The following is a 14,513-nucleotide window of genomic DNA, read 5'->3' on the forward strand; positions in this document are numbered from 1 at the left end:
CTTCTTATGAGGCCCATAGTAAGCGACCACGTCCAACTTTTCCTTTACCTAATTACTACCACGTAATTTAAAGTGGAAACCCAACTTCAGAGCTAAGTAGTGACTAAGTATGAATGACAGGCAGAATACCGTTTAGTTCAGTAAACAAACCGATGGAAGTCTAGAACCACGGCCTCAGTTGTCATAGTTTCAGTCGAAACGCGTTTCAGTTAACGAGTTCTGACGACTTGAAACTTGTTTGTGATCTTCAACCGAGGCTGCGTTCTGAAATGTGGATTTCAGAAGTTGCTTCTGGGAAATTAGGAAATGAGTTTAAAAATGGAGGTAATGTCTGAAAATTCATTGTGAAAAAAAGTTGGACGGTTTTATTAGTCTATCTACACTATATTATAAGGAGGAAAGATTTGATTGTTTGCATTGAACACACTACGTCTTCCGGCCCGTGGTCGCCACTCGAGAACTGTTCTGCTCCAGCGGCCATCATCATCATAGAGCTATGAGAAATAGTTATTTAACATTATTTTTCCGAAGTCTCGTGGCTATAATGCTCCTACAGCTACAATGGCTTAACACAGCACAAACTAACGTCATAACTCACCAGTTATGCATTGCTTATGTAAACAACAGTTTGGGAAATTGACAAATCTAAGTAGTTTAGCTTGGAAAGCTTATTTATGGAACTAGTTTTAGAATTAGTCTAAACTATACGTGTAAACATTTTAACTACAATAGACAATCGCATATTGGTACGCTGGAAGATTTAATTAATCAATACTCTCCTTTCAAAGATGCGATGTTCAATTGTTTATATCTGTCGTACACCGCTTCAGAAACAATATGGCAATATGACACACAATAGTTCTGTCATGGAAGTTTTGAACCTAACTCTAGGAATATTGTCACAACACCTCACCTCAAAGGCTTTTGCGACCTTTTTCTGGTTGTGCCGTTGTTAATACATCGGCCATACAATGCAATCCTGCAGGTGTACCTACACTTGTTAGCTTTTTGTTGGTCTTGATGGCTATGATCCAGGCCTAGAAAAGTGTGTAAAGATATGGATAACTATTGTAGTTACTCACCATGAGACTTATGATATAAGGACAGTTTTTTCTTGTGAAAAAATATGGTAGCTGCTAAGTTGAATTTTTACAGGCATTTTAACGTGTAGGTATGCTTAAAGAAATGATAGTGCATTGGTGTAGGAAGTTATTATTTTATTGGCCAGAGAGAGATCAATTAATTTAGGAATAAGGAATTTTTTTCATAAATCTGTCTGAAAAGACACTGAACAAAGTAATTATTACAATAAGCACCTAAAACTGCAACGTCTACGGTTTTAAAACCATAAGCACCGCAAACTCCCAGATATGTAAATGTTCTGTCAGCTTACAGTGGAGTTTAAAATTACAGTCATTTGGAACTTTAAATCCTAGATTCCTGCTGGAATAAAAACTTAAATGAGTGAAGACGTGCCTAGCACAAGTTAAAACCATTAGCATTCTTACCCTTACATACTCACATACTTACATTGCACATGATGTCGTGCCCTGCGTGCCCAAACAACTGCACGCAGGAAGATTTAATGAAGGCTACTGACAACGCTACACTTGTAGCGGAGTTTTGGGCTGACGCTGTGTAGGTTTATTGTCGACACGACAAGAAGAACATTGCAAAAAAACGTTGACTATGGTTGAAGTATTATCATGAAAGCTGACGTTGTAGTATGGTATGCGACCATCAAACTAAGCAGCAGGCAATGAATGTAAGTGTGGCAAAGAGCCATCCGTCTGCTTATTACTTACTTGCTACCACGGGTGGTTTAGTTTTCGACTTTTCGGCGATACCAGAGAGGGAGAAGGCCTACACTTCCCACTCTAGCGAGATTGGGGAGTCAAGAATCATTATGTTTGCATATTTATTATTTTATCACATTTTACATGCATTTCGTCTCTACGACCTATGTGCCCCGCCCACTGCCACTTGATTTTAGCAATTCTGCGTGCTATGTCGGTCACTTTGGTTCTCCTGCGGATCTCCTCATTTCTGATTCGTCGGGGCAGAAAAAATCTCAAGTGGCGACCACGGGCTGGAAGACGTAGCGTGGGCAGGCCTCCTACCAGGTGGACCGACGATCTGGTAAAGGTCGCGGGAAGAACCTGGATACGGACAGCGCAGGATCGTTCATTGTGGAAAACCTTGGGGGAGGTCCTTGTCCAGCAGTGGACGTCATTTGACTGAAACGAATGAACGAAGAATCAGGATGGTCTGCCAGAACCACAGTCGACACCACATTGTGTTGCAAAATAACAATAACAAAGTAACAATATTAAGATGCCGCAGTTTATCTTGACGTGCTGTCGTCTGTACTTACCGCTCATAACTTACACCACCCGCAGTTTCCCGGAGGCGGGTTCGGAACAGCTAGCGCAGAATGTGCCGGCCTAGCTTGCACAATTACACGTGGCGCGTCACCGGTGTCACGCGATATTTTGTACTTCAAAGGACTAGTGACAGGGGTAGTATTTTCATGTTAAGCTGAATAAAAGCCTAAAGAATAAAAGTCATTGCAGGAATGGGGAAGGCCTTAGTCCAGCAGTAGACCATTGGTTGATGAAACGAACGAGTTAGTCTGGTAGATTTTTTTGTAAGTTTATAAAGATTTGGCTTACATCTGTGGCGGTGGAATGCAATTCTGCTGATGATGATGATGATAAATAGTTCTGTAAATAGAGTTTAATTGCATCTTGCCATTTTACAAGACTACCTATAAAAAAAAATTTGAAATCTTACTTCTTAGTCTTAGCGCAGGCTTTGGTCTATGATGCTCGTTAAGCTCAATAGCTAGGTAGGTAGGTACTTATTGTGGCATCATATAGGTAGTTTTAATATATAGCTTTACAACAAAATAAATGTACTTATAGTCCAGTCAATGAATGCCTTAACGACGGTGTAGAGAGAAATCCGTGGAACACAATTTCTGACCTCGGGACTTTATTTAGCCTAGTTAGGTGGTGAACATAGCAAAAGTCCCCGCCCTTAGCCCTTGAGCCGGCGGGGAGAGGGGGGTTTAAAGGTGCCACTTTTCGGTTTTTCGCTTAATCCTCGGAAACTATGCGTCCTAGTGACATGACTACTTTGAACCAAAAAAAGCATATTCAATTTGCTACAGGTGAGATGGACAAGTTTTTCTATAAATTGTATAGTTTTCGCGGCATCTGCTCTAGAAGGTCTGTAATATTGGAAATTTTATTTTTGTCTTACATGTTCCCATCAGGAGAAAATCGACTAAATCAACATTGAGCAATCATTCTAGATATGCGGGAGCATGTTAAGCCTAGTTCCTGCGAGGGGACTACACCGTGCGTATATTTAGACGAATCACTTTAAGCCACTTTTGACTCCCCATCACTCAAAAACTACAGTGCATTAACACTTCAAATTTGGCTCATGTGTTGAGACTTGCAAGATATACGTCAGTTTCAAATTTCATAAATATGCCTCAAACGGTTCTTTAGGTATTGACGTTCAAAAATCGATATTTATAGCACTGAAATCTAACTATCACATGTGAAATGTTAAAATTTACTGGTTTTTTATTTGTTCCTTTGTATTTACATAACTACCTTTCTGGATGCCAAATTTGAACCTTTGAGGTCATCTGGAAGTGGTTAAAATTTGGTCTATAGGTCAGACATGTAAATTTTTGGACGTCAATATCTAAAGAACCATTTGAGGCATATTTATGAAATTTGAAACTGATGTATATCTTGCAAGTCTCAACACATGAGCCAAATTTGAAGTGTTAATGCACAGTAGTTTTTGAGTGATGAGGAGTCAAAAGTGGCTCAAAGTGATTCGTCTAAATATACGCACGGTGTAGTCCCCTCGCAGGAACTAGGCTTAACATGCTCCCGCATGTCTAGAATGATTGCTCAATGTTGATTTAGTCGATTTTCTCCTGATGGGAACATGTAAGTCAAAAATAAAATTTCCAATATTACAGACCTTCTAGAGCAGATGCCGCGAAAACTATACAATTTATAGAAAAACTTGTCTATCTCACCTGTAGCAAATTGAATATGCTTTTTTTGGTTCAAAGTAGTCATGTCACTAGGACGCATAGTTTCCGAGGATTAAGCGAAAAACCGAAAAGTGGCACCTTTAAACCGCCCTCTCCCCGCCGGCTCAAGGGCTAAGGGCGGGGACTTTTGCTATGTTCACCTCCTAACTAGTCTAAATAAAGTCCTGAAGTCAGAAATTGTGTTCTACAGTTTTCCATCTATAATGCTTTATTGACTGGACTATTACTGTGCTACTGTGCATGTAATGACAATATACGATCAATAATAACATTAAATTCAACACAGGTCCTTTTAAATTTCCTTGCAGTCCATTAATCTCTCGCAAGTCCGTACGAGAGCGACCTACATCCAGTGCTGCAACTTGCAACCTTTATTACGTTATTCATCCATCAGCCGATAGAGTATTGCAGTGGCTATCGCGTGGTCTCTACATTTTCTGAATAATTTGAAACATTTCACACAATATTACTATGTGGACTAATATCTGGGCCTCTTCAAGGTGAGAGGTATTATCAAATCAATAAAAAGATATCTTGAGTACTTTTTTAGAAGTTGCTGAAAGACAATAATAAGGTACAGAGCTCTCATCTCCTTAAAGAGCTCTCTACCAGCGTACCAGCCCTCAGAGACAAATATTAAAGCAAATTCTGAGAAGATGCAATTATCGTGCCAAATATGTTTTTGTAAAACAATCTAACACTGATCTATTGATCAGTATTAATAAAATGAGATAATAATTTTATTTATTAGGATAACCACATACACTGATAAAATTAATTTAAAGATAGCTTGTACATTACTTTTTGCATACAGGAATAAGTAGAGCCGAAAACATGTTTTAAATTTTTACATGTACAGTAATAAATAAAACTGGTCTGGATGTCATGATGTCTGGATGTCATGATGTCTGGATTTTTTGTTACTCTTTCACGCAAAAACGAGTAAACGTATTTTGCTGAAACTTTACAGTATTATTGTTTATTATTGTTTATAACCCAGATTAATATTTATAGGCTATAATTTATGACTATATGTGACCAACTAAATTTCAATAAATAAATAAGACGTGGGTAAAAAGCCCCATCTATCGTCATTGGTTAAAATATACAGCGCTTGAAAAAAATTTTGACGTTCGTAAATTATTCCTGCCATCTATCAACATCATCGTTCGCGGGCGGCCGCTAGTAGTTATTACAAATATTGAAATTGTTTGGATAGTACATCCTTTATGGCTGGCTATGAACTATGAACGACGCAAGTTATGACTTGCCCACTAACAAAGCGCAGTCGACGAAGTCTTGAAATTAATTCCTGTTTTTACAAAGGGTGGCTATTATTGAATCACTCGTTTAATGCGATATTCTACTGTACAAACTAATAAGGCTAAGAACACAAAACAAGTGCACGAAACGTGTCTTTTAGCTATAATATTAACATCGTCGTCATCGTTTCAGCCGAAAGACGTCCACTGCTGGACAAAGGCCTCCCCAAGGATTTCCACAAAGACCGGTCCTGCGCCGCTGCGTCTTTCCATTCTATACATAGCCAGAACGCAAGGGTGTGAAACTAATCGAGTATAGTTTGGATGTGACTTTTTTTACTAAGCTCCTCCAAACTATACACGACCAGTACGCATACGCTGCGTACTGCTCGCGTATACTTTGTAGTGACTTAGGTCAATTATCTTACTCCAAAATATACATCGTCAGTACGCATACGGACTAATCATGTATGTATTGTAATAAGTTCGCGATTACAATGTATACGCGAGTACTTAGTTGCATGCTCGTCATTTTGACTTATTTACCTCTCTTTCTATTACATATTAATTCATAACTGCGTGTCTACTTTAAACATTGAATCAATTTCGACACGTGCCATTGTTTTGATAAAGAGCTTTTTGGTGTTTCATATTCTGCCATAGAAAAGATATTTGTTTTGGGGCTGAATAACTCTGAAATTAAGAATTATGTATGTGAAAATGATTTTTGTTCTTGAGATAAAAGCTTATAAATAAAAATGAATATCCCTGGACATTTTACACTGCGCTTCTAGTCCCAAACTAAGCAAAGCTTGTACTATGGGTACTAGATAACGGATATAAACATATTTAAATACTTTTTTTGTAAATACATACTTATTATACATAGAAGACACCCAGTCCAATACAAACAAATATCAAAATATGTTCATGCACACAAATTAATGTTTGTACTGTGCGGGAATCGAACCCGCTACCTCCGGAACAGTTATCCGTTTCGAACCACTACACCGAACGGTCGACAATTAATTTTAGTTAATAATGCACGTTTAACTTTCTTCATTCACTCTCACTAATAAATAATTGTTATTTAATTTGAAATCTACCTAATCAATTTAATTTCAGAAACCACTTACATTAGTGTTATAAATCTAGATTTATTATAATAATATGTAGATTCAGTAAAATAATAATATTTTATGTAAAAATTAATTAATTTAAAAATGGCATCACCGTACGTGATCTACATAGGTAGTTCTTATTTCTAATCTCGAGGACAAAGCACGAGCATAATATCTAATAAATGTAATAATTTTAAATATAATTCCATATTTTATTAAATCAAATAAACTAAACACACTCTAGTCAACTGTAAGTGGTGTAGTATAGTTTGGAGCGAAGACGGAATCCATCCACGACACAAACTATACACGATCAGTACGCAAAATTCGTGTATAGTTTGTAGTGACCGACTTACAAAGAGACACTCCAAAATATACACGAGCAGTTTCCTATGGGTGCGTTCTGGCCATGTATAGAACGGAAAGACGCTGCGCCGCTCGCATCCAGGCACCTCCCGCGACCTTCACCAGATCGTCGGTCCACATAATATTAACACATGGACAAAATTAACTGGCCTTTATCAATTAAGCCTTGCGAATTAAAGTAAATAATAAATTATTTACCTCCATGCGTTTCATACCTGCCTTGTTATGCATAAAAAATGGACGGCCTAAATCTATACTTACTTATATTATAAAGCTGAAGAGTTTGTTTGTTAGTTTACTTGAACGCGTTAATCTCCGGAACTACTGGTCAGATTTGAAAAAATCTTGCAGTATTAGATAGTCCATTTATCGAGGAAGGCTATAGGCTATACAACATCACGCTACGATTAATAGGAGCAGAGTAACAATGAAAAATGTTGCGAAAACGGGTTTTCACGCGTACGTAGTCGCGGACACAGCTAGTAGATAATTATTATAAAAGCCTATCCAAAGCACACGTTTACCTACATCAGTAACAGTGGCTAGTCAATGCTTAAGGCCTCAGCCTCGAACTTAGCGGGCAGCGGGGCGGGAGCGGCGGCGGCGCGGCAGCGGCAGGATCTTATGCGTGAAATCAAATAGACCGGTTCTCGAAAACAGCGGCGCGGCAGCGGCGCCGGAGCGGGCAACGAGCGGGCAGCGGCGAGGGAGCGGGTAACGAGCGGGCAGCGCACTCCTTCTTTTGCCCACAATAAATCGAGCGTTAGGAATAAATTTGAATCGAAATAAAATTGTCGCCGTTGTTCAGACATTTCGTTTGCGAATAAAAACAAATATCTCGACAATACAAACCCCGAACACAACACTTCGCCGCTAAAGCGCCGCGCGAGCTGCCCGCTGGTTTCGAGAACGGGTCTGCGTTGCCCGCCCCGCTCCCGCGCCGCCGCCGCCGCCGCCCCGCTGCCCGCTAAGTTCGAGGCTGAGGCCTAAAAGCCAAATAATTTTAGCTCGAATCGACTGACTGACATTGGTCATTAATTCTCTACAGTGTGTCCTAAGCTTACTGTGTAACGTGATTTCGTGTGCCTGAATCATTGCGAACACTATTTATTTGCAGACCCCTGGGGCTCATTATGGTTGAGCGAAGCGATGGCTGGCAGGATGTGTGAATAGGTGTGGCCTTTGGGGATTAGCGGACTAGTAATGCATGAGCTTTAAAATGGACGTAGATGTACATGCAATACTGAATGAAGAGTAACATACTCGTACCTTACATCTAAAAATATTTATGTGGGTAATCAAAGTAATTTGATCAACAATAATTATTGAATCTACTCGTAAATAACGTGTTTATAACCTTAAGTACTCTACTATGGTGTGTAGTGGTTTTTAAGACATTTTAAAGAGTATTCCCAATATGTTTTTTATTTTTATTTTTCATCTTATAACATTTGTTTAAGATATTTCGAGTGCATCGAATTATATGGCAAATAAGTAGTTCGTGCGATTCCAGAATAAGCCCCACGGGCCAGAGTTCAAAAATAAAACTAGCCTCGAATGAAATATGGGAGGATCAGAAGAAGTTCCAAAATGAACGAACTTCGCCAAGAAGTAGAAATGTATGTTTGTTTGCAAGTTTGCAACGTGATGGTTAATTGTAAGATTTAATTACCAAACTCTCGCAAAATTTCAGTTCAGTCAACTAATGGGAGTAGCTAATTGCTTTAAAATAACTTATTACGGAGCATTTATAATTTTGTTAACCGTTTCGGAATTTGAAGCAAAAGTTGGACTACGAAAACGGAATTTGAGTAAAACTATTGTTATTTCACTACAGTTATTCTTGCCATGTAAATTATTTGTGAATAGAATTTTCTTAGCAATAAGTGACATTCTTTGGAAATTACATTTTTTTTTTTTTTTTTTTTTAGATCTTAATTACATCTACTCTACGAGTACATTATTTAGATCTACATAATGTTTTAATACGAAAGAAATATGAAATACATTTTCATTTCAGTTGCCCAACTGGTGAGCTGCGCGCGAGCGTCTGCGCGAGTAAACGCATATTTGTTCGATCCGTGTTTATCTGCCTCAAACGTGTGTAAAAGTCTCGAGTTGCACAGTGAAGTTACGCCATCTTGAAGCTTGAGCTGCGAACTTTAAAGTGAGGTGTTCTGTTCTCAAATCGCTCGATTTTTACGCGAGTTCTGAGCCAAATTAGTTCAAAAGTAAATCTATAACGGCCGTGAACGTGACCTACCTCAACAAGGACACTGGTAACGCTCAGCTGTTGACTGCACCCGACTTGTACCGATTGACCGCCGAGCGCGCCCGAGGTTCTGACGCATCGATCGACTCCGGCGCGAGACCCGAGTAGCCGACACAATATTCCGTCCCGATCAACTACGGAGGTTGCCGAATCGATAAGGTCAGTGACCGCTGTTGTAAACTAGATATCGGCTACTATGGCAACGAAATCTATCGTATGTGCGGGATGTCGCAACGAAATTACAAGCAGGAGATATTTAATCTGCAGTATTTGCACTCTGCCGTATGATATTATATGCGCCAATGTGGCTGAAAAGCTGTTTTATAACATGACCAAGGAACATAAAAACGTGTGGAAATGCCCACAATGTATTTGTAAGCAGCCCAAAGTGGGCAACGTAAACACACCACTAAGCACTGCCCATTGTTCCAAAAGGACTGCACGTACCGAGAAACTGAAGGACGCCGTTCCTGTGTCGTGTGACGTCAGTGGCTTTGCCCGTATTGACAGCCCATCGGGGGGCCCTGAGTACGTAAACACAAAGCGGGGCAGTAAAACAAATACTTTTGAGGAGTCATTGGCGGATGATACTTATTGTCTTGATAGCATTCGGTTAATAATGCGAGAGGAACTTCTTAGGGCCTTGGATGAACGCCTGCCAGAACTTACTAGCAAAATTGTCAAGGAGCTGACTGCACCAATGTGTCAGGCGATCACTGAGTTGACCGAAAAAGTTGGAAAGTTGGAATCAAAGGTACATTTATTGGAAAATAAAATTACAAATACTGTTGCTGTAGCCGCTCCTGTGCCTATGAGGACCGGAAAACCACCTTCTGTCGCCGGGCGAAGCCGCGTCGGGGCCACGTCTGCCCCTCTGAAGGCAACAGGGCAGCACTTACCAACTGGGAGAGACTCCAATCAAGTCGCTGCGCAAGTTACTTCGGCGGAGCCTACGGATGTTGCTTCTGGCACACTTCCATTGAGCCAAGGCGACGAGGTTTGGACAGAGGTAACTAGAAGACCCATTCGCGTGTCTCGCGTTACACGTGGTACTGCCAGCCCTGGTTCAACCGGGCTTGAACCATCTGAGCGTCGCCGATTTGTGCACCTGTTTTACGTGAAGGCTGGCACCACTGAGGCGCAGGTGCGCGAACATTTGACGTCAGTTTGTGGAGCGGACGTGTGCACCGTAGAAGTACTACAGCCTAGGGGCGACTATGCGTCATTCAAGCTGAGTGTTCCATCAAGACTGGCCGATACTGTCATGTCTCCTGCAAACTGGGCAGAAGATATTTGTGTTAAGCCCTGGAGGCAGAATTTTCGTTCCAAACCCAAGGATAACTAAGCGTCAAGTATTAAATCTAGGCGTATATTATCAGAACGTTAGAGGCCTTAGAAGTAAAACTGAGACCTTTTATAATAATATTTGTTCATCAAGCGGTTTTGACTTAATTGCATTAACGGAAACATTTCTTAATAGCTCAGTTGTCAATTCTGAATTGTTTCCTCAGGGATATCTCGTATTCAGGAAAGATCGATTAGGAGATGCTGGCTGGGGGGGAGTTATGCTTGCTGTAAGTGAAACATGCTCAGCTAAATTAGTTACTGACCTTGATGGCCTCACTTGTGATAAAGAATTGCTTTTTGTCTTAGTTAACCGCAAAAATATTAAAATTTTGGTCTGTGTAGTATACTTACCACCTAATTGTAGTGAAGAGCAATATTTGAATGTTTTGTCGTGTATAGAAAACGCTACGTGTAAATACTCTGCTTTAAATCTTTTAATATTGGGCGATTTTAATTTATACTCATGTAATAACTCTGTAAGAAGGCAATTTGAATGTTTTTTGAATTTTTGTAACTTACGTCAACTTAACCCAGTTCTAAATTGTAATGGTCGCGCCTTAGATCTAGTGCTGTCCAATTTGAGGCCTGAGGAGCTGGTGGTGTCTGGTGATGTCGAGCCACTGGTGCCGCCGGACACCCAACACCCACCTCTTGAGATCACTCTAACCATGCCCTGTGGCTCGTTCCCTTGTGGCGCTAGTAATACCGTCCCACTACATACCTGCCCTGCGCCCGAGTGGGATTTCCGTAAAGCCGATTTTCCCAAACTCTATGATGACATCTGTAACATTGACTGGACCCACATGCTAGCGCAAACAAACGTTGATTATGCCACAGAATGTATGTACGATGTGCTCGGGAAGGTTTTAGCCAGTAGTGTACCATTAAAAAATCATAAAAGGTCTCCTCTGAGGTACTACCCTCCGTGGTATACACCAGAGATAAAATACAAATTAAAAATAAAATACTTCCATCACCGTAAATATAAACAATTAGGATTGCAATTTAATCTTGAGGTATTTCAATATTATAGGAGTCATATAAAGACACTCATTCGCGAAGCGTACCTAAGATATAAGCAATCAATTGAAGCCGGTATAAGATCAGACCCAAAAAAATTCTGGAAGTTCGTTGGCGAAAGACGTGCGAGCGGGCGGCAGTATTATAACGATTATCAATATCAAGGTGTCACTATTGCTGGCCAGGATGTAGCTTCTACGTTTGCAAAATATTTCCATTCAGTGTTTTCGAAGGACACTCCGTTGCTTGACGCGGACGCCGCGTCCGCTGTTTGCGGTGCCGGAGGTCAATGTGATTCGGCGAGAATAAATGTTTATCGCATAACTTTAGCTGACTTAAAGTATGCTGTACGTCGACTAAAACCCACGTCCGCCGTTGGTCCTGACCGTTTGCCCGCTTTTCTTGTTAGGGATTGCGCCACGGCTCTTGAGTTGCCTTTGCTCCATTTGTTCAATCTCTGCATAGGAAGCTGTAGCTACCCTCTGCAGTGGAAGGTATCCAGGGTAACCCCTGTTTCAAAGAGTGGACAATCGAACGATATCGCTGATTTTAGACCCATAGCTGTTTTGTCAACCTTCGCAAAAATATTTGAGTCAATACTTAATAGACAGATAACTCAACAGCTGAAGGTTTATTTTGACGAATCCCAGCATGGCTTTAGGTCAGCACGATCGACAACTACAAACCATATAGTATTCCTCGACTACATAGTGCCTGGATTGGACCAACATCTGCAGGTTGACGCGGCTTATTTTGATTTTAGGAAAGCGTTCGATGTGGTTAATAACGACGTTCTCTTAAATAAGCTCTCTCTGGTTGGTTTTACTCCGAAGTTGTTGCATTTCTTTGCCAACTATCTTAAAGATCGCAGACAGTACGTTCAAATGAACGGCCAACAATCTGAAGAGTACTATACAAGGTCGGGAGTGAGTCAGGGCAGTACTCTTGGGCCGACCCTGTTTCTGATCATGATAAATGATCTACCCAAAAGGCTCCGACACGCTAATTGCCTAATGTTTGCAGATGATTTAAAACTCTACTTGAAAGTTAGCGAGGAAAGGGATTGCGTATTACTGCAGCAGGACATTCAAGCTGTGCTTGAGTGGAGTGTAGAAAATAAATTGGACCTAAACGTATCTAAGAGCAAAGTTATTACTTTCTCAAGACTTCATGATACCTTGTTTTACTCATATGCCTTAGGAGATCGGCCTCTGGAGAGGGTAACCCAGATCAGAGACTTGGGTTTGATGATGGACACTGCACTGAATTTTCGCGAGCATATTGTTGCAACTTGCAAAAGTGCTAACAGAGTGTTGGGGTTCATAATGAGGACAGCGTCTCAGTTTAGAACTGTTGGTCTGGCTGTGATGCTATATAACGCTTACGTCCGTAGCAAGTTGGAGTATGGGGCAGTGGTCTGGTCTCCTCGAGAGAAAAAGTATTCAGAAATGTTAGAGAAAGTCCAACGTAAGTTTTCCAGATATCTTTACAAACGAACTTTTGGGTATTACCCGTTTCTGTTTCCCTCCCTTTTTGTATCTGGCATGGTTGGTCTTGATACTCTTGAGCTGAGGCGTAAAGTGTCGGTAGCAATTCACTACTACTTATTGCTGCGTAGCAAAATAGAAAATCCTGTCGTGCTTCGTAGTATTAGTTTATTTGTTCCAAATAATTACACACGTACGGGTCGTCGTCAGCACCGCCTGTTCTGTGCCCCCGATGGCCTGCGCACACTGCATGCTAACAACACACCGACTCCCAGGGCACTCTGTCTTTTGAACATGTTTACGCAAACCGTCCAAGACGTCGACATCTTTGCCAACTCCTTAGAATGTTTTGTAAAAAAATTAAGATTGTATTTGTCTACTAACCATAAATAGATATAAGTACTTACTAACATTAAATGTAATTTCAAATTGGCAATGTGAGCGCTTTGGATATAAATCTGTAAGCTCACTTGCATGTTAATTAAATAAATAAATAAATAAATAAATAAATAAATAAATAAATAAATAAAGCTGTAGTGGAGTCCACCTTAGGTAAGTGTTTTAATCTTGTCTGGGTTAGTTAGTTGTTAGTTAAATTAAGTCTCTTTTACTTGTACTCGTAGGTCGCCGCTACGAAATGTTTTGTTAACATACAAACTAAAAAGATGTTACCACTAACAGCTTTCATTCATTAATCACATAGGTACATAGCAAGCCAACTCAAAAAAATTAATAAACAAAAATGATCATTAAATAGCCCGAAAAACAAACACTGCCTTGCTCTCAGAATAATAGTACGAAAGTGTAAACCGATAGCACTTCAACAAAAAATCGTATACATTTTGATCAAGTTGTATCAGCAACATTTTGACTAGCGCTATTTTAACAGCAGATAAAACAGTAGTTAGTGGACAGTTATAATGAGTTCCCAAAATAATCCCATGAATAATATTAAGCTCAACGGTCCCACAAATCTGCCCTTGATGAATTTTTAATATGCAAAACAGGTGGTTGCTGCGCGTCATATGTTTCGGTCTAGACAAACTCTAATTTATAGTGTCGGACCACAAGATAAATGAACGAAGTAGCATTTGTTCTTTAGCTTTTCTTACAACTTACACTGGGTACCTACTTGGATTAAAAATGGAATTAATCAAGATTTTGACGACAAGCAATTATTCTTGATATTCCTTTTCCTAGGGTTCGTAGTTTTGTAGTGTTTGTATAGGAAACAAAGCTTAGCACTCAAGTAGCACTAAAAATGACATACTTCGAGTGTTGATCGAATTAATATTGTGTAACATCTTAAATGTAAATATCAATCAATGTAATTGATGTTATGTGTGTGAGAGATAAATAAAAAAATTATTATTATTTATTATAATAGTTTGGCCAATCACATGGAGGCTGCAATCTTAAAGGTAGATGCCAAAACTAAATTTGTATTCAGTTATAGTTAGAGTTATTTAAGTAAACGAATCGCAGGCCAAAAATGTATTATTCAATGCGTAGGTTTTAATAAAGAGAGACGTGTTAAGGTTTACAGTTCCCAAA

Source organism: Ostrinia nubilalis, chromosome 19, assembly GCF_963855985.1.
Source record: "Ostrinia nubilalis chromosome 19, ilOstNubi1.1, whole genome shotgun sequence".
NCBI classification, from domain to species: Eukaryota; Metazoa; Arthropoda; class Insecta; order Lepidoptera; family Crambidae; genus Ostrinia; species Ostrinia nubilalis.